This window comes from Brachyhypopomus gauderio, unplaced genomic scaffold, assembly GCF_052324685.1.
Source record: "Brachyhypopomus gauderio isolate BG-103 unplaced genomic scaffold, BGAUD_0.2 sc51, whole genome shotgun sequence".
Taxonomy (NCBI): Eukaryota; Metazoa; Chordata; class Actinopteri; order Gymnotiformes; family Hypopomidae; genus Brachyhypopomus; species Brachyhypopomus gauderio.
Genome location: NW_027506876.1, coordinates 252815 through 275021, shown reverse-complemented (window position 1 = coordinate 275021; position 22207 = coordinate 252815). Strand labels below are relative to the sequence as shown.

The following is a 22207-nucleotide window of genomic DNA, read 5'->3' as shown; positions in this document are numbered from 1 at the left end:
ACAATCAGAGCATGGAAGTCATCATGTCAACAATGGCTAAGCAGTAGGTCTACTCTGCTTTAAGACAAAACATTCACATCCAAACACCAAATGTTGACATCATTCGATCCCTTTATAACACAAACGTCTACAAATCAACCGAGTAGCATGAGTTTTCTACGTTGGGAGACAACATGACAAAGCACTACGTACGTTTCCACTGAGTTTCATTTTGATTGAACCGGCTGCATTAGTACTGCTATCAAGGTACATGGCGATTTAAAACATTCCTGTATCGATCACATGAGACTGACAGCTCACTTTGAGGATCTAAAGGGAAGAGCTCCCTGATAGCCTTTACACTGGCAACAAACTACTAAACAGCAGTGGTGTGTTTGTAATTCTATCAAGAAGCATGTTTCTGCCTGGTATCGAATCAGGGACCTTTCGCGTGTTAGGCGAACGTGATGACCACTACACTACAGAAACCTTGCTTGTCTGAATGGGCACATCTCTCGTGGGCGTTTCCTCATACAATCAGAGCATGGAAGTCATCATGTCAACAATGGCTAAGCGGTAGGTCTACTCTGCTTTAAGACAAAACATTCACATCCAAACACCAAATGTTGACTTCATTCGATACCTTTATAACACAAACGTCTACAAATCAACCGAGTAGCATGAGTTTTCTACGTTGGGAGACAACATGACAAAGCACTAGGTACATTTCCACTGAGTTTCATTTTGATTGAACCGATCAACACTTGCTAAGCAGTAGGTCTACTCTGCTTTAAGACAAAACATTCACATCCAAACACCAAATGTTGACATCATTCGATCCCTTTATAACACAAACGTCTACAAATCAACCAAGTAGCATGAGTTTTCTACGTTGGGAGACAACATGACAAAGCACTAGGCACGTTTCCACTGAGTTTCATTTTGATTGAACCGATTGCATTAGTACTGCTATCAAGGTACATGGCGATTTAGAACATTCCTGTATCGATCACATGAGACTGAGAGCTCACTTTGAGGATCTAAAGGGAAGAGCTCCCCGATAGCCTTTACACTGGCAACAAACCACTAAACAGCAGTGGTGTGTTTGTAATTCTATCAAGAAGCATGTTTCTGCCTGGTATCGAACCAGGGACCTTTAGCGTGTCCGGCGAACTTGATGACCACTACACTACAGAAACCTTGCTTGTCTGAATGGGCACATCTCTCGTGGGCGTTTCCTCATACAATCAGAGCATGGAAGTCATCATGTCAACAATGGCTAAGCAGTAGGTCTACTCTGCTTTAAGACAAAACATTCACATCCAAACACCAAATGTTGACATCATTCGATCCCTTTATAACACAAACGTCTACAAATCAACCGAGTAGCATGAGTTTTCTACGTTGGGAGACAACATGACAAAGCACTACGTACGTTTCCACTGAGTTTCATTTTGATTGAACCGGCTGCATTAGTACTGCTATCAAGGTACATGGCGATTTAAAACATTCCTGTATCGATCACATGAGACTGACAGCTCAATTTGAGGATCTAAAGGGAAGAGCTCCCTGATAGCCTTTACACTGGCAACAAACCACTAAACAGCAGTGGTGTGTTTGTAATTCTATCAAGAAGCTTGTTTCTGCCTGGTATCGAACCAGGGACCTTTTGCGTGTTAGGCGAACGTGATGACCACTACACTACAGAAACCTTGCTTGTCTGAATGGGCACATCTCTCGTGGGCGTTTCCTCATACAATCAGAGCATGGAAGTCATCATGTCAACAATGGCTAAGCAGTAGGTCTACTCTGCTTTAAGACAAAACATTCACATCCAAACACCAAATGTTGACATCATTCGATCCCTTTATAACACAAACGTCTACAAATCAACCGAGTAGCATGAGTTTTCTACGTTGGGAGACAACATGACAAAGCACTACGTACGTTTCCACTGAGTTTCATTTTGATTGAACCGGCTGCATTAGTACTGCTATCAAGGTACATGGCGATTTAAAACATTCCTGTATCGATCACATGAGACTGACAGCTCACTTTGAGGATCTAAAGGGAAGAGCTCCCTGATAGCCTTTACACTGGCAACAAACTACTAAACAGCAGTGGTGTGTTTGTAATTCTATCAAGAAGCATGTTTCTGCCTGGTATCGAATCAGGGACCTTTCGCGTGTTAGGCGAACGTGATGACCACTACACTACAGAAACCTTGCTTGTCTGAATGGGCACATCTCTCGTGGGCGTTTCCTCATACAATCAGAGCATGGAAGTCATCATGTCAACAATGGCTAAGCGGTAGGTCTACTCTGCTTTAAGACAAAACATTCACATCCAAACACCAAATGTTGACTTCATTCGATACCTTTATAACACAAACGTCTACAAATCAACCGAGTAGCATGAGTTTTCTACGTTGGGAGACAACATGACAAAGCACTAGGTACATTTCCACTGAGTTTCATTTTGATTGAACCGATCAACACTTGCTAAGCAGTAGGTCTACTCTGCTTTAAGACAAAACATTCACATCCAAACACCAAATGTTGACATCATTCGATCCCTTTATAACACAAACGTCTACAAATCAACCAAGTGGCATGAGTTTTCTACGTTGGGAGACAACATGACAAAGCACTATGTCCGTTTCCACTGAGTTTCATTTTGATTGAACCGGCTGCATTAGTACTGCTATCAAGGTACATGGCGATTTAAAACATTCCTGTATCGATCACATGAGACTGACAGCTCACTTTGAGGATCTAAAGGGAAGAGCTCCCTGATAGCCTTTACACTGGCAACAAACCACTAAACAGCAGTGGTGTGTTTGTAATTCTATCAAGAAGCATGTTTCTGCCTGGTATCGAACCAGGGACGTTTAGCGTGTTCGGCGAACGTGATGACCACTACACTACAGAAACCTTGCTTGTCTGAATGGGCACATCTCTCGTGGGCGTTTCCTCATACAATCAGAGCATGGAAGTCATCATGTCAACAATGGCTAAGCAGTAGGTCTACTCTGCTTTAAGACAAAACATTCACATCCAAACACCAAATGTTGACATCATTCGATCCCTTTATAACACAAACGTCTACAAATCAACCAAGTAGCATGAGTTTTTTACGTTGGGAGACAACATGACAAAGCACTAGGCACGTTTCCACTGAGTTTCATTTTGATTGAACCGATTGCATTAGTACTGCTATCAAGGTACATGGCGATTTAGAACATTCTTGTATCGATCACATGAGACTGAGAGCTCACTTTGAGGATCTAAAGGGAAGAGCTCCCTGATAGCCTTTACACTGGCAACAAACCACTAAACAGCAGTGGTGTGTTTGTAATTCTATCAAGAAGCATGTTTCTGCCTGGTATCGAACCAGGGACCTTTAGCGTGTCCGGCGAACTTGATGACCACTACACTACAGAAACCTTGCTTGTCTGAATGGGCACATCTCTCGTGGGCGTTTCCTCATACAATCAGAGCATGGAAGTCATCATGTCAACAATGGCTAAGCAGTAGGTCTACTCTGCTTTAAGACAAAACATTCACATCCAAACACCAAATGTTGACATCATTCGATCCCTTTATAACACAAACGTCTACAAATCAACCGAGTAGCATGAGTTTTCTACGTTGGGAGACAACATGACAAAGCACTACGTACGTTTCCACTGAGTTTCATTTTGATTGAACCGGCTGCATTAGTACTGCTATCAAGGTACATGGCGATTTAAAACATTCCTGTATCGATCACATGAGACTGACAGCTCAATTTGAGGATCTAAAGGGAAGAGCTCCCTGATAGCCTTTACACTGGCAACAAACCACTAAACAGCAGTGGTGTGTTTGTAATTCTATCAAGAAGCTTGTTTCTGCCTGGTATCGAACCAGGGACCTTTTGCGTGTTAGGCGAACGTGATGACCACTACACTACAGAAACCTTGCTTGTCTGAATGGGCACATCTCTCGTGGGCGTTTCCTCATACAATCAGAGCATGGAAGTCATCATGTCAACAATGGCTAAGCAGTAGGTCTACTCTGCTTTAAGACAAAACATTCACATCCAAACACCAAATGTTGACATCATTCGATCCCTTTATAACACAAACGTCTACAAATCAACCGAGTAGCATGAGTTTTCTACGTTGGGAGACAACATGACAAAGCACTACGTACGTTTCCACTGAGTTTCATTTTGATTGAACCGGCTGCATTAGTACTGCTATCAAGGTACATGGCGATTTAAAACATTCCTGTATCGATCACATGAGACTGACAGCTCACTTTGAGGATCTAAAGGGAAGAGCTCCCTGATAGCCTTTACACTGGCAACAAACTACTAAACAGCAGTGGTGTGTTTGTAATTCTATCAAGAAGCATGTTTCTGCCTGGTATCGAATCAGGGACCTTTCGCGTGTTAGGCGAACGTGATGACCACTACACTACAGAAACCTTGCTTGTCTGAATGGGCACATCTCTCGTGGGCGTTTCCTCATACAATCAGAGCATGGAAGTCATCATGTCAACAATGGCTAAGCGGTAGGTCTACTCTGCTTTAAGACAAAACATTCACATCCAAACACCAAATGTTGACTTCATTCGATACCTTTATAACACAAACGTCTACAAATCAACCGAGTAGCATGAGTTTTCTACGTTGGGAGACAACATGACAAAGCACTAGGTACATTTCCACTGAGTTTCATTTTGATTGAACCGATCAACACTTGCTAAGCAGTAGGTCTACTCTGCTTTAAGACAAAACATTCACATCCAAACACCAAATGTTGACATCATTCGATCCCTTTATAACACAAACGTCTACAAATCAACCAAGTGGCATGAGTTTTCTACGTTGGGAGACAACATGACAAAGCACTAGGTCCGTTTCCACTGAGTTTCATTTTGATTGAACCGGCTGCATTAGTACTGCTATCAAGGTACATGGCGATTTAAAACATTCCTGTATCGATCACATGAGACTGACAGCTCACTTTGAGGATCTAAAGGGAAGAGCTCCCTGATAGCCTTTACACTGGCAACAAACCACTAAACAGCAGTGGTGTGTTTGTAATTCTATCAAGAAGCATGTTTCTGCCTGGTATCGAACCAGGGACCTTTAGCGTGTTCGGCGAACGTGATGACCACTACACTACAGAAACCTTGCTTGTCTGAATGGGCACATCTCTCGTGGGCGTTTCCTCATACAATCAGAGCATGGAAGTCATCATGTCAACAATGGCTAAGCAGTAGGTCTACTCTGCTTTAAGACAAAACATTCACATCCAAACACCAAATGTTGACATCATTCGATCCCTTTATAACACAAACGTCTACAAATCAACCAAGTAGCATGAGTTTTCTACGTTGGGAGACAACATGACAAAGCACTAGGCACGTTTCCACTGAGTTTCATTTTGATTGAACCGATTGCATTAGTACTGCTATCAAGGTACATGGCGATTTAGAACATTCTTGTATCGATCACATGAGACTGAGAGCTCACTTTGAGGATCTAAAGGGAAGAGCTCCCTGATAGCCTTTACACTGGCAACAAACCACTAAACAGCAGTGGTGTGTTTGTAATTCTATCAAGAAGCATGTTTCTGCCTGGTATCGAACCAGGGACCTTTAGCGTGTTCGGCGAACGTGATGACCACTACACTACAGAAACCTTGCTTGTCTGAATGGGCACATCTCTCGTGGGCGTTTCCTCATACAATCAGAGCATGGAAGTCATCATGTCAACAATGGCTAAGCAGTAGGTCTACTCTGCTTTAAGACAAAACATTTACATCCAAACACCAAATGTTGACATCATTCGATCCCTTTATAACACAAACGTCTACAAATCAACCAAGTAGCATGAGTTTTCTACGTTGGGAGACAACATGACAAAGCACTAGGCACGTTTCCACTGAGTTTCATTTTGATTGAACCGATTGCATTAGTACTGCTATCAAGGTACATGGCGATTTAGAACATTCTTGTATCGATCACATGAGACTGAGAGCTCACTTTGAGGATCTAAAGGGAAGAGCTCCCCGATAGCCTTTACACTGGCAACAAACCACTAAACAGCAGTGGTGTGTTTGTAATTCTATCAAGAAGCATGTTTCTGCCTGGTATCGAATCAGGGACCTTTCGCGTGTTAGGCGAACGTGATGACCACTACACTACAGAAACCTTGCTTGTCTGAATGGGCACATCTCTCGTGGGCGTTTCCTCATACAATCAGAGCATGGAAGTCATCATGTCAACAATGGCTAAGCGGTAGGTCTACTCTGCTTTAAGACAAAACATTCACATCCAAACACCAAATGTTGACTTCATTCGATACCTTTATAACACAAACCTCTACAAATCAACCGAGTAGCATGAGTTTTCTACGTTGGGAGACAACATGACAAAGCACTAGGTACATTTCCACTGAGTTTCATTTTGATTGAACCAATCAACACTTGCTAAGCAGTAGGTCTACTCTGCTTTAAGACAAAACATTCACATCCAAACACCAAATGTTGACATCATTCGATCCCTTTATAACACAAACGTCTACAAATCAACCAAGTAGCATGAGTTTTCTACGTTGGGAGACAACATGACAAAGCACTAGGTACGTTTCCACTGAGTTTCATTTTGATTGAACCGATTGCATTAGTACTGCTATCAAGGTACATGGCGATTTAGAACATTCCTGTATCGATCACATGAGACTGAGAGCTCACTTTGAGGATCTAAAGGGAAGAGCTCCCTGATAGCCTTTACACTGGCAACAAACCACTAAACATCAGTGGTGTGTTTGTAATTCTATCAAGAAGCAAGTTTCTGTCTGGTATCGAACCAGGGACCTTTCGCGTGTTCGGCGAACGTGATGACCACTACACTACAGAAACCTTGCTTGTCTGAATGGGCACATCTCTCGTGGGCGTTTCCTCATACAATCAGAGCATGGAAGTCATCATGTCAACAATGGCTAAGCAGTAGGTCTACTCTGCTTTAAGACAAAACATTCACGTCCAAACACCAAATGTTGACATCATTCGATCCCTTTATAACACAAACGTCTACAAATCAACCGAGTAGCATGAGTTTTCTACGTTGGGAGACAACATGACAAAGCACTACGTACGTTTCCACTGAGTTTCATTTTGATTGAACCGGCTGCATTAGTACTGCTATCAAGGTACATGGCGATTTAAAACATTCCTGTATCGATCACATGAGACTGACAGCTCACTTTGAGGATCTAAAGGGAAGAGCTCCATGATAGCCTTTACACTGGCAACAAACCACTAAACAGCAGTGGTGTGTTTGTAATTCTATCAAGAAGCATGTTTCTGCCTGGTATCGAACCAGGGACCTTTCGCGTGTTAGGCGAACGTGATGACCACTACACTACAGAAACCTTGCTTGTCTGAATGGGCACATCTCTCGTGGGCGTTTCCTCATACAATCAGAGCATGGAAGTCATCATGTCAACAATGGCTAAGCGGTAGGTCTACTCTGCTTTAAGACAAAACATTCACATCCAAACACCAAATGTTGACTTCATTCGATACCTTTATAACACAAACGTCTACAAATCAACCGAGTAGCATGAGTTTTCTACGTTGGGAGACAACATGACAAAGCACTAGGTACGTTTCCACTGAGTTTCATTTTGATTTAACCGATCAACACTGGCTAAGCAGTAGGTCTACTCTGCTTTAAGACAAAACATTCACATCCAAACACCAAATGTTGACATCATTCGATCCCTTTATAACACAAACGTCTACAAATCAACCAAGTAGCATGAGTTTTCTACGTTGGGAGACAACATGACAAAGCACTAGGTACGTTTCCACTGAGTTTCATTTTGATTGAACCGATTGCATTAGTACTGCTATCAAGGTACATGGCGATTTAGAACATTCCTGTATCGATCACATGAGACTGAGAGCTCACTTTGAGGATCTAAAGGGAAGAGCTCCCTGATAGCCTTTACACTGGCAACAAACCACTAAACATCAGTGGTGTGTTTGTAATTCTATCAAGAAGCATGTTTCTGCCTGGTATCGAACCAGGGACCTTTCGCGTGTTCGGCGAACGTGATGACCACTACACTACAGAAACCTTGCTTGTCTGAATGGGCACATCTCTCGTGGGCGTTTCCTCATACAATCAGAGCATGGAAGTCATCATGTCAACAATGGCTAAGCAGTAGGTCTACTCTGCTTTAAGACAAAACATTCACATCCAAACACCAAATGTTGACATCATTCGATCCCTTTATAACACAAACGTCTACAAATCAACCAAGTAGCATGAGTTTTCTACGTTGGGAGACAACATGACAAAGCACTACGTACGTTTCCACTGAGTTTCATTTTGATTGAACCGGCTGCATTAGTACTGCTATCAAGGTACATGGCGATTTAAAACATTCCTGTATCGATCACATGAGACTGACAGCTCACTTTGAGGATCTAAAGGGAAGAGCTCCCTGATAGCCTTTACACTGGCAACAAACCACTAATCATCAGTGGTGTGTTTGTAATTCTATCAAGAAGCAAGTTTCTGCCTGGTATCGAACCAGGGACCTTTCGCGTGTTCGGCGAACGTGATGACCACTACACTACAGAAACCTTGCTTGTCTGAATGGGCACATCTCTCGTGGGCGTTTCCTCATACAATCAGAGCATGGAAGTCATCATGTCAACAATGGCTAAGCAGTAGGTCTACTCTGCTTTAAGACAAAACATTCACATCCAAACACCAAATGTTGACATCATTCGATCCCTTTATAACACAAACGTCTACAAATCAACCGAGTAGCATGAGTTTTCTACGTTGGGAGACAACATGACAAAGCACTAGGTACGTTTCCACTGAGTTTCATTTTGATTTAACCGATCAACACTGGCTAAGCAGTAGGTCTACTCTGCTTTAAGACAAAACATTCACATCCAAACACCAAATGTTGACATCATTCGATCCCTTTATAACACAAACGTCTACAAATCAACCAAGTAGCATGAGTTTTCTACGTTGGGAGACAACATGACAAAGCACTAGGTACGTTTCCACTGAGTTTCATTTTGATTGAACCGATTGCATTAGTACTGCTATCAAGGTACATGGCGATTTAGAACATTCCTGTATCGATCACATGAGACTGAGAGCTCACTTTGAGGATCTAAAGGGAAGAGCTCCCTGATAGCCTTTACACTGGCAACAAACCACTAAACATCAGTGGTGTGTTTGTAATTCTATCAAGAAGCATGTTTCTGCCTGGTATCGAACCAGGGACCTTTCGCGTGTTCGGCGAACGTGATGACCACTACACTACAGAAACCTTGCTTGTCTGACTGGGCACATCTCTCGTGGGCGTTTCCTCATACAATCAGAGCATGGAAGTCATCATGTCAACAATGGCTAAGCAGTAGGTCTACTCTGCTTTAAGACAAAACATTCACATCCAAACACCAAATGTTGACATCATTCGATCCCTTTATAACACAAACGTCTACAAATCAACCAAGTAGCATGAGTTTTCTACGTTGGGAGACAACATGACAAAGCACTACGTACGTTTCCACTGAGTTTCATTTTGATTGAACCGGCTGCATTAGTACTGCTATCAAGGTACATGGCGATTTAAAACATTCCTGTATCGATCACATGAGACTGACAGCTCACTTTGAGGATCTAAAGGGAAGAGCTCCCCGATAGCCTTTACACTGGCAACAAACCACTAAACAGCAGTGGTGTGTTTGTAATTCTATCAAGAAGCATGTTTCTGCCTGGTATCGAACCAGGGACCTTTCGCGTGTTAGGCGAACGTGATGACCACTACACTACAGAAACCTTGCTTGTCTGAATGGGCACATCTCTCGTGGGCGTTTCCTCATACAATCAGAGCATGGAAGTCATCATGTCAACAATGGCTAAGCGGTAGGTCTACTCTGCTTTAAGACAAAACATTCACATCCAAACACCAAATGTTGACTTCATTCGATACCTTTATAACACAAACGTCTACAAATCAACCGAGTAGCATGAGTTTTCTACGTTGGGAGACAACATGACAAAGCACTAGGTACGTTTCCACTGAGTTTCATTTTGATTTAACCGATCAACACTGGCTAAGCAGTAGGTCTACTCTGCTTTAAGACAAAACATTCACATCCAAACACCAAATGTTGACATCATTCGATCCCTTTATAACACAAACATCTACAAATCAACCAAGTAGCATGAGTTTTCTACGTTGGGAGACAACATGACAAAGCACTAGGTACGTTTCCACTGAGTTTCATTTTGATTGAACCGATTGCATTAGTACTGCTATCAAGGTACATGGCGATTTAGAACATTCCTGTATCGATCACATGAGACTGAGAGCTCACTTTGAGGATCTAAAGGGAAGAGCTCCCTGATAGCCTTTACACTGGCAACAAACCACTAAACATCAGTGGTGTGTTTGTAATTCTATCAAGAAGCATGTTTCTGCCTGGTATCGAACCAGGGACCTTTCGCGTGTTCGGCGAACGTGATGACCACTACACTACAGAAACCTTGCTTGTCTGAATGGGCACATCTCTCGTGGGCGTTTCCTCATACAATCAGAGCATGGAAGTCATCATGTCAACAATGGCTAAGCAGTAGGTCTACTCTGCTTTAAGACAAAACATTCACATCCAAACACCAAATGTTGACATCATTCGATCCCTTTATAACACAAACGTCTACAAATCAACCAAGTAGCATGAGTTTTCTACGTTGGGAGACAACATGACAAAGCACTAGGTACGTTTCCACTGAGTTTCATTTTGATTTAACCGATCAACACTGGCTAAGCAGTAGGTCTACTCTGCTTTAAGACAAAACATTCACATCCAAACACCAAATGTTGACATCATTCGATCCCTTTATAACACAAACGTCTACAAATCAACCAAGTAGCATGAGTTTTCTACGTTGGGAGACAACATGACAAAGCACTACGTACGTTTCCACTGAGTTTCATTTTGATTGAACCGGATGCATTAGTACTGCTATCAAGGTACATGGCGATTTAAAACATTCCTGTATCGATCACATGAGACTGACAGCTCACTTTGAGGATCTAAAGGGAAGAGCTCCCTGATAGCCTTTACACTGGCAACAAACCACTAAACAGCAGTGGTGTGTTTGTAATTCTATCAAGAAGCATGTTTCTGCCTGGTATCGAACCAGGGACCTTTCGCGTGTTAGGCGAACGTGATGACCACTACACTACAGAAACCTTGCTTGTCTGAATGGGTACATCTCTCGTGGGCGTTTCCTCATACAATCAGAGCATGGAAGTCATCATGTCAACAATGGCTAAGCGGTAGGTCTACTCTGCTTTAAGACAAAACATTCACATCCAAACACCAAATGTTGACATCATTCGATCCCTTTATAACACAAACGTCTACAAATCAACCGAGTAGCATGAGTTTTCTACGTTGGGAGACAACATGACAAAGCACTAGGTACGTTTCCACTGAGTTTCATTTTGATTGAACCGATTGCATTAGTACTGCTATCAAGGTACATGGCGATTTAGAACATTCTTGTATCGATCACATGAGACTGAGAGCTCACTTTGAGGATCTAAAGGGAAGAGCTCCCCGATAGCCTTTACACTGGCAACAAACCACTAAACAGCAGTGGTGTGTTTGTAATTCTATCAAGAAGCATGTTTCTGCCTGGTATCGAACCAGGGACCTTTCGCATGTTAGGCGAACGTGATGACCACTACACTACAGAAACCTTGCTTGTCTGAATGGGCACATCTCTCGTGGGCGTTTCCTCATACAATCAGAGCATGGAAGTCATCATGTGAACAATGGCTAAGCGGTAGGTCTACTCTGCTTTAAGACAAAACATTCACATCCAAACACCAAATGTTGACTTCATTCGATACCTTTATAACACAAACGTCTACAAATCAACCGAGTAGCATGAGTTTTCTACGTTGGGAGACAACATGACAAAGCACTAGGTACGTTTCCACTGAGTTTCATTTTGATTGAACCGATCAACACTGGCTAAGCAGTAGGTCTACTCTGCTTTAAGACAAAACATTCACATCCAAACACCAAATGTTGACATCATTCGATCCCTTTATAACACAAACGTCTACAAATCAACCGAGTAGCATGAGTTTTCTACGTTGGGAGACAACATGACAAAGCACTAGGTACATTTCCACTGAGTTTCATTTGGATTGAACCGATCAACACTTGCTAAGCAGTAGGTCTACTCTGCTTTAAGACAAAACATTCACATCCAAACACCAAATGTTGACATCATTCGATCCCTTTATAACACAAACGTCTACAAATCAACTGAGTAGCATGAGTTTTCTACGTTGGGAGACAACATGACAAAGCACTAGGTACGTTTCCACTGAGTTTCATTTTGATTGAACCGATTGCATTAGTACTGCTATCAAGGTACATGGCGATTTAGAACATTCCTGTATCGATCACATGAGACTGAGAGCTCACTTTGAGGATCTAAAGGGAAGAGCTCCCCGATAGCCTTTACACTGGCAACAAACCACTAAACAGCAGTGGTGTGTTTGTAATTCTATCAAGAAGCATGTTTCTGCCTGGTATCGAACCAGGGACCTTTCGCGTGTTAGGCGAATGTGATGACCACTACACTACAGAAACCTTGCTTGTCTGAATGGGCACATCTCTCGTGGGCGTTTCCTCATACAATCAGAGCATGGAAGTCATCATGTCAACAATGGCTAAGCAGTAGGTCTACTCTGCTTTAAGACAAAACATTCACATCCAAACACCAAATGTTGACATCATTCGATCCCTTTATAACACAAACGTCTACAAATCAACCGAGTAGCATGAGTTTTCTACGTTGGGAGACAACATGACAAAGCACTAGGTACGTTTCCACTGAGTTTCATTTTGATTGAACCGATTGCATTAGTACTGCTATCAAGGTACATGGCGATTTAGAACATTCTTGTATCGATCACATGGGACTGAGAGCTCACTTTGAGGATCTAAAGGGAAGAGCTCCCCGATAGCCTTTACACTGGCAACAAACCACTAAACAGCAGTGGTGTGTTTGTAATTCTATCAAGAAGCATGTTTCTGCCTGGTATCGAACCAGGGACCTTTCGCGTGTTAGGCGAACGTGATGACCACTACACTACAGAAACCTTGCTTGTCTGAATGGGCACATCTCTCGTGGGCGTTTCCTCATACAATCAGAGCATGGAAGTCATCATGTCAACAATGGCTAAGCGGTAGGTCTACTCTGCTTTAAGACAAAACATTCACATCCAAACACCAAATGTTGACTTCATTCGATACCTTTATAACACAAACGTCTACAAATCAACCGAGTAGCATGAGTTTTCTACGTTGGGAGACAACATGACAAAGCACTAGGTACGTTTCCACTGAGTTTCATTTTGATTGAACCGATTGCATTAGTACTGCTATCAAGGTACATGGCGATTTAGAACATTCTTGTATCGATCACATGAGACTGAGAGCTCACTTTGAGGATCTAAAGGGAAGAGCTCCCCGATAGCCTTTACACTGGCAACAAACCACTAAACAGCAGTGGTGTGTTTGTAATTCTATCAAGAAGCATGTTTCTGCCTGGTATCGAACCAGGGACCTTTCGCGTGTTAGCCGAACGTGATGACCACTACACTACAGAAACCTTGCTTGTCTGAATGGGCACATCTCTCGTGGGCGTTTCCTCATACAATCAGAGCATGGAAGTCATCATGTCAACAATGGCTAAGCGGTAGGTCTACTCTGCTTTAAGACAAAACATTCACATCCAAACACCAAATGTTGACTTCATTCGATACCTTTATAACACAAACCTCTACAAATCAACCGAGTAGCATGAGTTTTCTACGTTGGGAGACAACATGACAAAGCACTAGGTACATTTCCACTGAGTTTCATTTTGATTGAACCAATCAACACTTGCTAAGCAGTAGGTCTACTCTGCTTTAAGACAAAACATTCACATCCAAACACCAAATGTTGACATCATTCGATCCCTTTATAACACAAACGTCTACAAATCAACCAAGTAGCATGAGTTTTCTACGTTGGGAGACAACATGACAAAGCACTAGGTACGTTTCCACTGAGTTTCATTTTGATTGAACCGATTGCATTAGTACTGCTATCAAGGTACATGGCGATTTAGAACATTCCTGTATCGATCACATGAGACTGAGAGCTCACTTTGAGGATCTAAAGGGAAGAGCTCCCTGATAGCCTTTACACTGGCAACAAACCACTAATCATCAGTGGTGTGTTTGTAATTCTATCAAGAAGCAAGTTTCTGCCTGGTATCGAACCAGGGACCTTTCGCGTGTTCGGCGAACGTGATGACCACTACACTACAGAAACCTTGCTTGTCTGAATGGGCACATCTCTCGTGGGCGTTTCCTCATACAATCAGAGCATGGAAGTCATCATGTCAACAATGGCTAAGCAGTAGGTCTACTCTGCTTTAAGACAAAACATTCACATCCAAACACCAAATGTTGACATCATTCGATCCCTTTATAACACAAACGTCTACAAATCAACCGAGTAGCATGAGTTTTCTACGTTGGGAGACAACATGACAAAGCACTACGTACGTTTCCACTGAGTTTCATTTTGATTGAACCGGCTGCATTAGTACTGCTATCAAGGTACATGGCGATTTAAAACATTCCTGTATCGATCACATGAGACTGACAGCTCACTTTGAGGATCTAAAGGGAAGAGCTCCATGATAGCCTTTACACTGGCAACAAACCACTAAACAGCAGTGGTGTGTTTGTAATTCTATCAAGAAGCATGTTTCTGCCTGGTATCGAACCAGGGACCTTTCGCGTGTTAGGCGAACGTGATGACCACTACACTACAGAAACCTTGCTTGTCTGAATGGGCACATCTCTCGTGGGCGTTTCCTCATACAATCAGAGCATGGAAGTCATCATGTCAACAATGGCTAAGCGGTAGGTCTACTCTGCTTTAAGACAAAACATTCACATCCAAACACCAAATGTTGACTTCATTCGATACCTTTATAACACAAACGTCTACAAATCAACCGAGTAGCATGAGTTTTCTACGTTGGGAGACAACATGACAAAGCACTAGGTACGTTTCCACTGAGTTTCATTTTGATTTAACCGATCAACACTGGCTAAGCAGTAGGTCTACTCTGCTTTAAGACAAAACATTCACATCCAAACACCAAATGTTGACATCATTCGATCCCTTTATAACACAAACGTCTACAAATCAACCAAGTAGCATGAGTTTTCTACGTTGGGAGACAACATGACAAAGCACTAGGTACGTTTCCACTGAGTTTCATTTTGATTGAACCGATTGCATTAGTACTGCTATCAAGGTACATGGCGATTTAGAACATTCCTGTATCGATCACATGAGACTGAGAGCTCACTTTGAGGATCTAAAGGGAAGAGCTCCCTGATAGCCTTTACACTGGCAACAAACCACTAAACATCAGTGGTGTGTTTGTAATTCTATCAAGAAGCAAGTTTCTGCCTGGTATCGAACCAGGGACCTTTCGCGTGTTCGGCGAACGTGATGACCACTACACTACAGAAACCTTGCTTGTCTGAATGGGCACATCTCTCGTGGGCGTTTCCTCATACAATCAGAGCATGGAAGTCATCATGTCAACAATGGCTAAGCAGTAGGTCTACTCTGCTTTAAGACAAAACATTCACATCCAAACACCAAATGTTGACATCATTCGATCCCTTTATAACACAAACGTCTACAAATCAACCGAGTAGCATGAGTTTTCTACGTTGGGAGACAACATGACAAAGCACTACGTACGTTTCCACTGAGTTTCATTTTGATTGAACCGGCTGCATTAGTACTGCTATCAAGGTACATGGCGATTTAAAACATTCCTGTATCGATCACATGAGACTGACAGCTCACTTTGAGGATCTAAAGGGAAGAGCTCCATGATAGCCTTTACACTGGCAACAAACCACTAAACATCAGTGGTGTGTTTGTAATTCTATCAAGAAGCATGTTTCTGCCTGGTATCGAACCAGGGACCTTTCGCGTGTTCGGCGAACGTGATGACCACTACACTACAGAAACCTTGCTTGTCTGAATGGGCACATCTCTCGTGGGCGTTTCCTCATACAATCAGAGCATGGAAGTCATCATGTCAACAATGGCTAAGCAGTAGGTCTACTCTGCTTTAAGACAAAACATTCACATCCAAACACCAAATGTTGACATCATTCGATCCCTTTATAACACAAACGTCTACAAATCAACCAAGTAGCATGAGTTTTCTACGTTGGGAGACAACATGACAAAGCACTACGTACGTTTCCACTGAGTTTCATTTTGATTGAACCGGCTGCATTAGTACTGCTATCAAGGTACATGGCGATTTAAAACATTCCTGTATCGATCACATGAGACTGACAGCTCACTTTGAGGATCTAAAGGGAAGAGCTCCCTGATAGCCTTTACACTGGCAACAAACCACTAAACAGCAGTGGTGTGTTTGTAATTCTATCAAGAAGCATGTTTCTGCCTGGTATCGAACCAGGGACCTTTCGCGTGTTAGGCGAACGTGATGACCACTACACTACAGAAACCTTGCTTGTCTGAATGGGCACATCTCTCGTGGGCGTTTCCTCATACAATCAGAGCATGGAAGTCATCATGTCAACAATGGCTAAGCGGTAGGTCTACTCTGCTTTAAGACAAAACATTCACATCCAAACACCAAATGTTGACATCATTCGATCCCTTTATAACACAAACGTCTACAAATCAACCGAGTAGCATGAGTTTTCTACGTTGGGAGACAACATGACAAAGCACTAGGTACGTTTCCACTGAGTTTCATTTTGATTTAACCGATCAACACTGGCTAAGCAGTAGGTCTACTCTGCTTTAAGACAAAACATTCACATCCAAACACCAAATGTTGACATCATTCGATCCCTTTATAACACAAACGTCTACAAATCAACCAAGTAGCATGAGTTTTCTACGTTGGGAGACAACATGACAAAGCACTAGGTACGTTTCCACTGAGTTTCATTTTGATTGAACCGATTGCATTAGTACTGCTATCAAGGTACATGGCGATTTAGAACATTCCTGTATCGATCACATGAGACTGAGAGCTCACTTTGAGGATCTAAAGGGAAGAGCTCCCTGATAGCCTTTACACTGGCAACAAACCACTAAACATCAGTGGTGTGTTTGTAATTCTATCAAGAAGCATGTTTCTGCCTGGTATCGAACCAGGGACCTTTCGCGTGTTCGGCGAACGTGATGACCACTACACTACAGAAACCTTGCTTGTCTGACTGGGCACATCTCTCGTGGGCGTTTCCTCATACAATCAGAGCATGGAAGTCATCATGTCAACAATGGCTAAGCAGTAGGTCTACTCTGCTTTAAGACAAAACATTCACATCCAAACACCAAATGTTGACATCATTCGATCCCTTTATAACACAAACGTCTACAAATCAACCAAGTAGCATGAGTTTTCTACGTTGGGAGACAACATGACAAAGCACTACGTACGTTTCCACTGAGTTTCATTTTGATTGAACCGGCTGCATTAGTACTGCTATCAAGGTACATGGCGATTTAAAACATTCCTGTATCGATCACATGAGACTGACAGCTCACTTTGAGGATCTAAAGGGAAGAGCTCCCCGATAGCCTTTACACTGGCAACAAACCACTAAACAGCAGTGGTGTGTTTGTAATTCTATCAAGAAGCATGTTTCTGCCTGGTATCGAACCAGGGACCTTTCGCGTGTTAGGCGAACGTGATGACCACTACACTACAGAAACCTTGCTTGTCTGAATGGGCACATCTCTCGTGGGCGTTTCCTCATACAATCAGAGCATGGAAGTCATCATGTCAACAATGGCTAAGCGGTAGGTCTACTCTGCTTTAAGACAAAACATTCACATCCAAACACCAAATGTTGACATCATTCGATCCCTTTATAACACAAACGTCTACAAATCAACCGAGTAGCATGAGTTTTCTACGTTGGGAGACAACATGACAAAGCACTAGGTACGTTTCCACTGAGTTTCATTTTGATTTAACCGATCAACACTGGCTAAGCAGTAGGTCTACTCTGCTTTAAGACAAAACATTCACATCCAAACACCAAATGTTGACATCATTCGATCCCTTTATAACACAAACGTCTACAAATCAACCAAGTAGCATGAGTTTTCTACGTTGGGAGACAACATGACAAAGCACTAGGTACGTTTCCACTGAGTTTCATTTTGATTGAACCGATTGCATTAGTACTGCTATCAAGGTACATGGCGATTTAGAACATTCCTGTATCGATCACATGAGACTGAGAGCTCACTTTGAGGATCTAAAGGGAAGAGCTCCCTGATAGCCTTTACACTGGCAACAAACCACTAAACATCAGTGGTGTGTTTGTAATTCTATCAAGAAGCATGTTTCTGCCTGGTATCGAACCAGGGACCTTTCGCGTGTTCGGCGAACGTGATGACCACTACACTACAGAAACCTTGCTTGTCTGACTGGGCACATCTCTCGTGGGCGTTTCCTCATACAATCAGAGCATGGAAGTCATCATGTCAACAATGGCTAAGCAGTAGGTCTACTCTGCTTTAAGACAAAACATTCACATCCAAACACCAAATGTTGACATCATTCGATCCCTTTATAACACAAACGTCTACAAATCAACCAAGTAGCATGAGTTTTCTACGTTGGGAGACAACATGACAAAGCACTACGTACGTTTCCACTGAGTTTCATTTTGATTGAACCGGCTGCATTAGTACTGCTATCAAGGTACATGGCGATTTAAAACATTCCTGTATCGATCACATGAGACTGACAGCTCACTTTGAGGATCTAAAGGGAAGAGCTCCCCGATAGCCTTTACACTGGCAACAAACCACTAAACAGCAGTGGTGTGTTTGTAATTCTATCAAGAAGCATGTTTCTGCCTGGTATCGAACCAGGGACCTTTCGCGTGTTAGGCGAACGTGATGACCACTACACTACAGAAACCTTGCTTGTCTGAATGGGCACATCTCTCGTGGGCGTTTCCTCATACAATCAGAGCATGGAAGTCATCATGTCAACAATGGCTAAGCGGTAGGTCTACTCTGCTTTAAGACAAAACATTCACATCCAAACACCAAATGTTGACATCATTCGATCCCTTTATAACACAAACGTCTACAAATCAACCAAGTAGCATGAGTTTTCTACGTTGGGAGACAACATGACAAAGCACTAGGTACGTTTCCACTGAGTTTCATTTTGATTGAACCGATTGCATTAGTACTGCTATCAAGGTACATGGCGATTTAGAACATTCCTGTATCGATCACATGAGACTGAGAGCTCACTTTGAGGATCTAAAGGGAAGAGCTCCCTGATAGCCTTTACACTGGCAACAAACCACTAATCATCAGTGGTGTGTTTGTAATTCTATCAAGAAGCAAGTTTCTGCCTGGTATCGAACCAGGGACCTTTCGCGTGTTCGGCGAACGTGATGACCACTACACTACAGAAACCTTGCTTGTCTGAATGGGCACATCTCTCGTGGGCGTTTCCTCATACAATCAGAGCATGGAAGTCATCATGTCAACAATGGCTAAGCAGTAGGTCTACTCTGCTTTAAGACAAAACATTCACATCCAAACACCAAATGTTGACATCATTCGATCCCTTTATAACACAAACGTCTACAAATCAACCGAGTAGCATGAGTTTTCTACGTTGGGAGACAACATGACAAAGCACTACGTACGTTTCCACTGAGTTTCATTTTGATTGAACCGGCTGCATTAGTACTGCTATCAAGGTACATGGCGATTTAAAACATTCCTGTATCGATCACATGAGACTGACAGCTCACTTTGAGGATCTAAAGGGAAGAGCTCCATGATAGCCTTTACACTGGCAACAAACCACTAAACAGCAGTGGTGTGTTTGTAATTCTATCAAGAAGCATGTTTCTGCCTGGTATCGAACCAGGGACCTTTCGCGTGTTAGGCGAACGTGATGACCACTACACTACAGAAACCTTGCTTGTCTGAATGGGCACATCTCTCGTGGGCGTTTCCTCATACAATCAGAGCATGGAAGTCATCATGTCAACAATGGCTAAGCGGTAGGTCTACTCTGCTTTAAGACAAAACATTCACATCCAAACACCAAATGTTGACTTCATTCGATACCTTTATAACACAAACGTCTACAAATCAACCGAGTAGCATGAGTTTTCTACGTTGGGAGACAACATGACAAAGCACTAGGTACGTTTCCACTGAGTTTCATTTTGATTTAACCGATCAACACTGGCTAAGCAGTAGGTCTACTCTGCTTTAAGACAAAACATTCACATCCAAACACCAAATGTTGACATCATTCGATCCCTTTATAACACAAACGTCTACAAATCAACCAAGTAGCATGAGTTTTCTACGTTGGGAGACAACATGACAAAGCACTAGGTACGTTTCCACTGAGTTTCATTTTGATTGAACCGATTGCATTAGTACTGCTATCAAGGTACATGGCGATTTAGAACATTCCTGTATCGATCACATGAGACTGAGAGCTCACTTTGAGGATCTAAAGGGAAGAGCTCCCTGATAGCCTTTACACTGGCAACAAACCACTAAACATCAGTGGTGTGTTTGTAATTCTATCAAGAAGCAAGTTTCTGCCTGGTATCGAACCAGGGACCTTTCGCGTGTTCGGCGAACGTGATGACCACTACACTACAGAAACCTTGCTTGTCTGAATGGGCACATCTCTCGTGGGCGTTTCCTCATACAATCAGAGCATGGAAGTCATCATGTCAACAATGGCTAAGCAGTAGGTCTACTCTGCTTTAAGACAAAACATTCACATCCAAACACCAAATGTTGACATCATTCGATCCCTTTATAACACAAACGTCTACAAATCAACCGAGTAGCATGAGTTTTCTACGTTGGGAGACAACATGACAAAGCACTACGTACGTTTCCACTGAGTTTCATTTTGATTGAACCGGCTGCATTAGTACTGCTATCAAGGTACATGGCGATTTAAAACATTCCTGTATCGATCACATGAGACTGACAGCTCACTTTGAGGATCTAAAGGGAAGAGCTCCATGATAGCCTTTACACTGGCAACAAACCACTAAACATCAGTGGTGTGTTTGTAATTCTATCAAGAAGCATGTTTCTGCCTGGTATCGAACCAGGGACCTTTCGCGTGTTCGGCGAACGTGATGACCACTACACTACAGAAACCTTGCTTGTCTGAATGGGCACATCTCTCGTGGGCGTTTCCTCATACAATCAGAGCATGGAAGTCATCATGTCAACAATGGCTAAGCAGTAGGTCTACTCTGCTTTAAGACAAAACATTCACATCCAAACACCAAATGTTGACATCATTCGATCCCTTTATAACACAAACGTCTACAAATCAACCAAGTAGCATGAGTTTTCTACGTTGGGAGACAACATGACAAAGCACTACGTACGTTTCCACTGAGTTTCATTTTGATTGAACCGGCTGCATTAGTACTGCTATCAAGGTACATGGCGATTTAAAACATTCCTGTATCGATCACATGAGACTGACAGCTCACTTTGAGGATCTAAAGGGAAGAGCTCCCTGATAGCCTTTACACTGGCAACAAACCACTAAACAGCAGTGGTGTGTTTGTAATTCTATCAAGAAGCATGTTTCTGCCTGGTATCGAACCAGGGACCTTTCGCGTGTTAGGCGAACGTGATGACCACTACACTACAGAAACCTTGCTTGTCTGAATGGGCACATCTCTCGTGGGCGTTTCCTCATACAATCAGAGCATGGAAGTCATCATGTCAACAATGGCTAAGCGGTAGGTCTACTCTGCTTTAAGACAAAACATTCACATCCAAACACCAAATGTTGACATCATTCGATCCCTTTATAACACAAACGTCTACAAATCAACCGAGTAGCATGAGTTTTCTACGTTGGGAGACAACATGACAAAGCACTAGGTACGTTTCCACTGAGTTTCATTTTGATTTAACCGATCAACACTGGCTAAGCAGTAGGTCTACTCTGCTTTAAGACAAAACATTCACATCCAAACACCAAATGTT

The 22207-nt window shown here is 42.5% G+C and overlaps 31 non-coding genes across 31 annotated transcripts; all 31 read right to left on the bottom strand.

Moving 5' to 3' along the window:
• Positions 1 to 395: 395 nt before the first annotated feature.
• On the bottom strand, positions 396 to 468 carry trnav-aac (transfer RNA valine (anticodon AAC)). The gene has a single exon. It is a non-coding gene; the product is annotated as a tRNA-Val (tRNA).
• Positions 469 to 1617: 1149 nt separating this feature from the next.
• Positions 1618 to 1690, bottom strand: trnav-aac (transfer RNA valine (anticodon AAC)). Its single transcript has one exon. It is a non-coding gene; the product is annotated as a tRNA-Val (tRNA).
• Positions 1691 to 2129: 439 nt separating this feature from the next.
• trnav-aac (transfer RNA valine (anticodon AAC)) lies at positions 2130 to 2202 on the bottom strand. The gene has a single exon. It is a non-coding gene; the product is annotated as a tRNA-Val (tRNA).
• Positions 2203 to 3863: 1661 nt separating this feature from the next.
• Positions 3864 to 3936, bottom strand: trnav-aac (transfer RNA valine (anticodon AAC)). The gene has a single exon. It is a non-coding gene; the product is annotated as a tRNA-Val (tRNA).
• A 439-nt stretch (positions 3937 to 4375) lies between these two features.
• trnav-aac (transfer RNA valine (anticodon AAC)) lies at positions 4376 to 4448 on the bottom strand. The gene has a single exon. It is a non-coding gene; the product is annotated as a tRNA-Val (tRNA).
• Positions 4449 to 6109: 1661 nt separating this feature from the next.
• On the bottom strand, positions 6110 to 6182 carry trnav-aac (transfer RNA valine (anticodon AAC)). Its single transcript has one exon. It is a non-coding gene; the product is annotated as a tRNA-Val (tRNA).
• A 1149-nt stretch (positions 6183 to 7331) lies between these two features.
• trnav-aac (transfer RNA valine (anticodon AAC)) lies at positions 7332 to 7404 on the bottom strand. Its single transcript has one exon. It is a non-coding gene; the product is annotated as a tRNA-Val (tRNA).
• A 637-nt stretch (positions 7405 to 8041) lies between these two features.
• On the bottom strand, positions 8042 to 8114 carry trnav-aac (transfer RNA valine (anticodon AAC)). Its single transcript has one exon. It is a non-coding gene; the product is annotated as a tRNA-Val (tRNA).
• A 439-nt stretch (positions 8115 to 8553) lies between these two features.
• trnav-aac (transfer RNA valine (anticodon AAC)) lies at positions 8554 to 8626 on the bottom strand. The gene has a single exon. It is a non-coding gene; the product is annotated as a tRNA-Val (tRNA).
• Positions 8627 to 9263: 637 nt separating this feature from the next.
• On the bottom strand, positions 9264 to 9336 carry trnav-aac (transfer RNA valine (anticodon AAC)). The gene has a single exon. It is a non-coding gene; the product is annotated as a tRNA-Val (tRNA).
• A 439-nt stretch (positions 9337 to 9775) lies between these two features.
• On the bottom strand, positions 9776 to 9848 carry trnav-aac (transfer RNA valine (anticodon AAC)). The gene has a single exon. It is a non-coding gene; the product is annotated as a tRNA-Val (tRNA).
• A 637-nt stretch (positions 9849 to 10485) lies between these two features.
• trnav-aac (transfer RNA valine (anticodon AAC)) lies at positions 10486 to 10558 on the bottom strand. Its single transcript has one exon. It is a non-coding gene; the product is annotated as a tRNA-Val (tRNA).
• Positions 10559 to 11195: 637 nt separating this feature from the next.
• trnav-aac (transfer RNA valine (anticodon AAC)) lies at positions 11196 to 11268 on the bottom strand. The gene has a single exon. It is a non-coding gene; the product is annotated as a tRNA-Val (tRNA).
• A 439-nt stretch (positions 11269 to 11707) lies between these two features.
• trnav-aac (transfer RNA valine (anticodon AAC)) lies at positions 11708 to 11780 on the bottom strand. The gene has a single exon. It is a non-coding gene; the product is annotated as a tRNA-Val (tRNA).
• Positions 11781 to 12615: 835 nt separating this feature from the next.
• trnav-aac (transfer RNA valine (anticodon AAC)) lies at positions 12616 to 12688 on the bottom strand. Its single transcript has one exon. It is a non-coding gene; the product is annotated as a tRNA-Val (tRNA).
• Positions 12689 to 13127: 439 nt separating this feature from the next.
• Positions 13128 to 13200, bottom strand: trnav-aac (transfer RNA valine (anticodon AAC)). The gene has a single exon. It is a non-coding gene; the product is annotated as a tRNA-Val (tRNA).
• Positions 13201 to 13639: 439 nt separating this feature from the next.
• On the bottom strand, positions 13640 to 13712 carry trnav-aac (transfer RNA valine (anticodon AAC)). Its single transcript has one exon. It is a non-coding gene; the product is annotated as a tRNA-Val (tRNA).
• A 637-nt stretch (positions 13713 to 14349) lies between these two features.
• On the bottom strand, positions 14350 to 14422 carry trnav-aac (transfer RNA valine (anticodon AAC)). Its single transcript has one exon. It is a non-coding gene; the product is annotated as a tRNA-Val (tRNA).
• Positions 14423 to 14861: 439 nt separating this feature from the next.
• Positions 14862 to 14934, bottom strand: trnav-aac (transfer RNA valine (anticodon AAC)). The gene has a single exon. It is a non-coding gene; the product is annotated as a tRNA-Val (tRNA).
• A 637-nt stretch (positions 14935 to 15571) lies between these two features.
• On the bottom strand, positions 15572 to 15644 carry trnav-aac (transfer RNA valine (anticodon AAC)). Its single transcript has one exon. It is a non-coding gene; the product is annotated as a tRNA-Val (tRNA).
• A 439-nt stretch (positions 15645 to 16083) lies between these two features.
• trnav-aac (transfer RNA valine (anticodon AAC)) lies at positions 16084 to 16156 on the bottom strand. The gene has a single exon. It is a non-coding gene; the product is annotated as a tRNA-Val (tRNA).
• A 439-nt stretch (positions 16157 to 16595) lies between these two features.
• trnav-aac (transfer RNA valine (anticodon AAC)) lies at positions 16596 to 16668 on the bottom strand. The gene has a single exon. It is a non-coding gene; the product is annotated as a tRNA-Val (tRNA).
• Positions 16669 to 17305: 637 nt separating this feature from the next.
• trnav-aac (transfer RNA valine (anticodon AAC)) lies at positions 17306 to 17378 on the bottom strand. Its single transcript has one exon. It is a non-coding gene; the product is annotated as a tRNA-Val (tRNA).
• Positions 17379 to 17817: 439 nt separating this feature from the next.
• Positions 17818 to 17890, bottom strand: trnav-aac (transfer RNA valine (anticodon AAC)). The gene has a single exon. It is a non-coding gene; the product is annotated as a tRNA-Val (tRNA).
• A 637-nt stretch (positions 17891 to 18527) lies between these two features.
• On the bottom strand, positions 18528 to 18600 carry trnav-aac (transfer RNA valine (anticodon AAC)). The gene has a single exon. It is a non-coding gene; the product is annotated as a tRNA-Val (tRNA).
• Positions 18601 to 19039: 439 nt separating this feature from the next.
• Positions 19040 to 19112, bottom strand: trnav-aac (transfer RNA valine (anticodon AAC)). The gene has a single exon. It is a non-coding gene; the product is annotated as a tRNA-Val (tRNA).
• A 439-nt stretch (positions 19113 to 19551) lies between these two features.
• Positions 19552 to 19624, bottom strand: trnav-aac (transfer RNA valine (anticodon AAC)). Its single transcript has one exon. It is a non-coding gene; the product is annotated as a tRNA-Val (tRNA).
• Positions 19625 to 20063: 439 nt separating this feature from the next.
• On the bottom strand, positions 20064 to 20136 carry trnav-aac (transfer RNA valine (anticodon AAC)). Its single transcript has one exon. It is a non-coding gene; the product is annotated as a tRNA-Val (tRNA).
• Positions 20137 to 20773: 637 nt separating this feature from the next.
• On the bottom strand, positions 20774 to 20846 carry trnav-aac (transfer RNA valine (anticodon AAC)). The gene has a single exon. It is a non-coding gene; the product is annotated as a tRNA-Val (tRNA).
• A 439-nt stretch (positions 20847 to 21285) lies between these two features.
• trnav-aac (transfer RNA valine (anticodon AAC)) lies at positions 21286 to 21358 on the bottom strand. Its single transcript has one exon. It is a non-coding gene; the product is annotated as a tRNA-Val (tRNA).
• Positions 21359 to 21797: 439 nt separating this feature from the next.
• On the bottom strand, positions 21798 to 21870 carry trnav-aac (transfer RNA valine (anticodon AAC)). Its single transcript has one exon. It is a non-coding gene; the product is annotated as a tRNA-Val (tRNA).
• Positions 21871 to 22207: the final 337 nt, after the last annotated feature.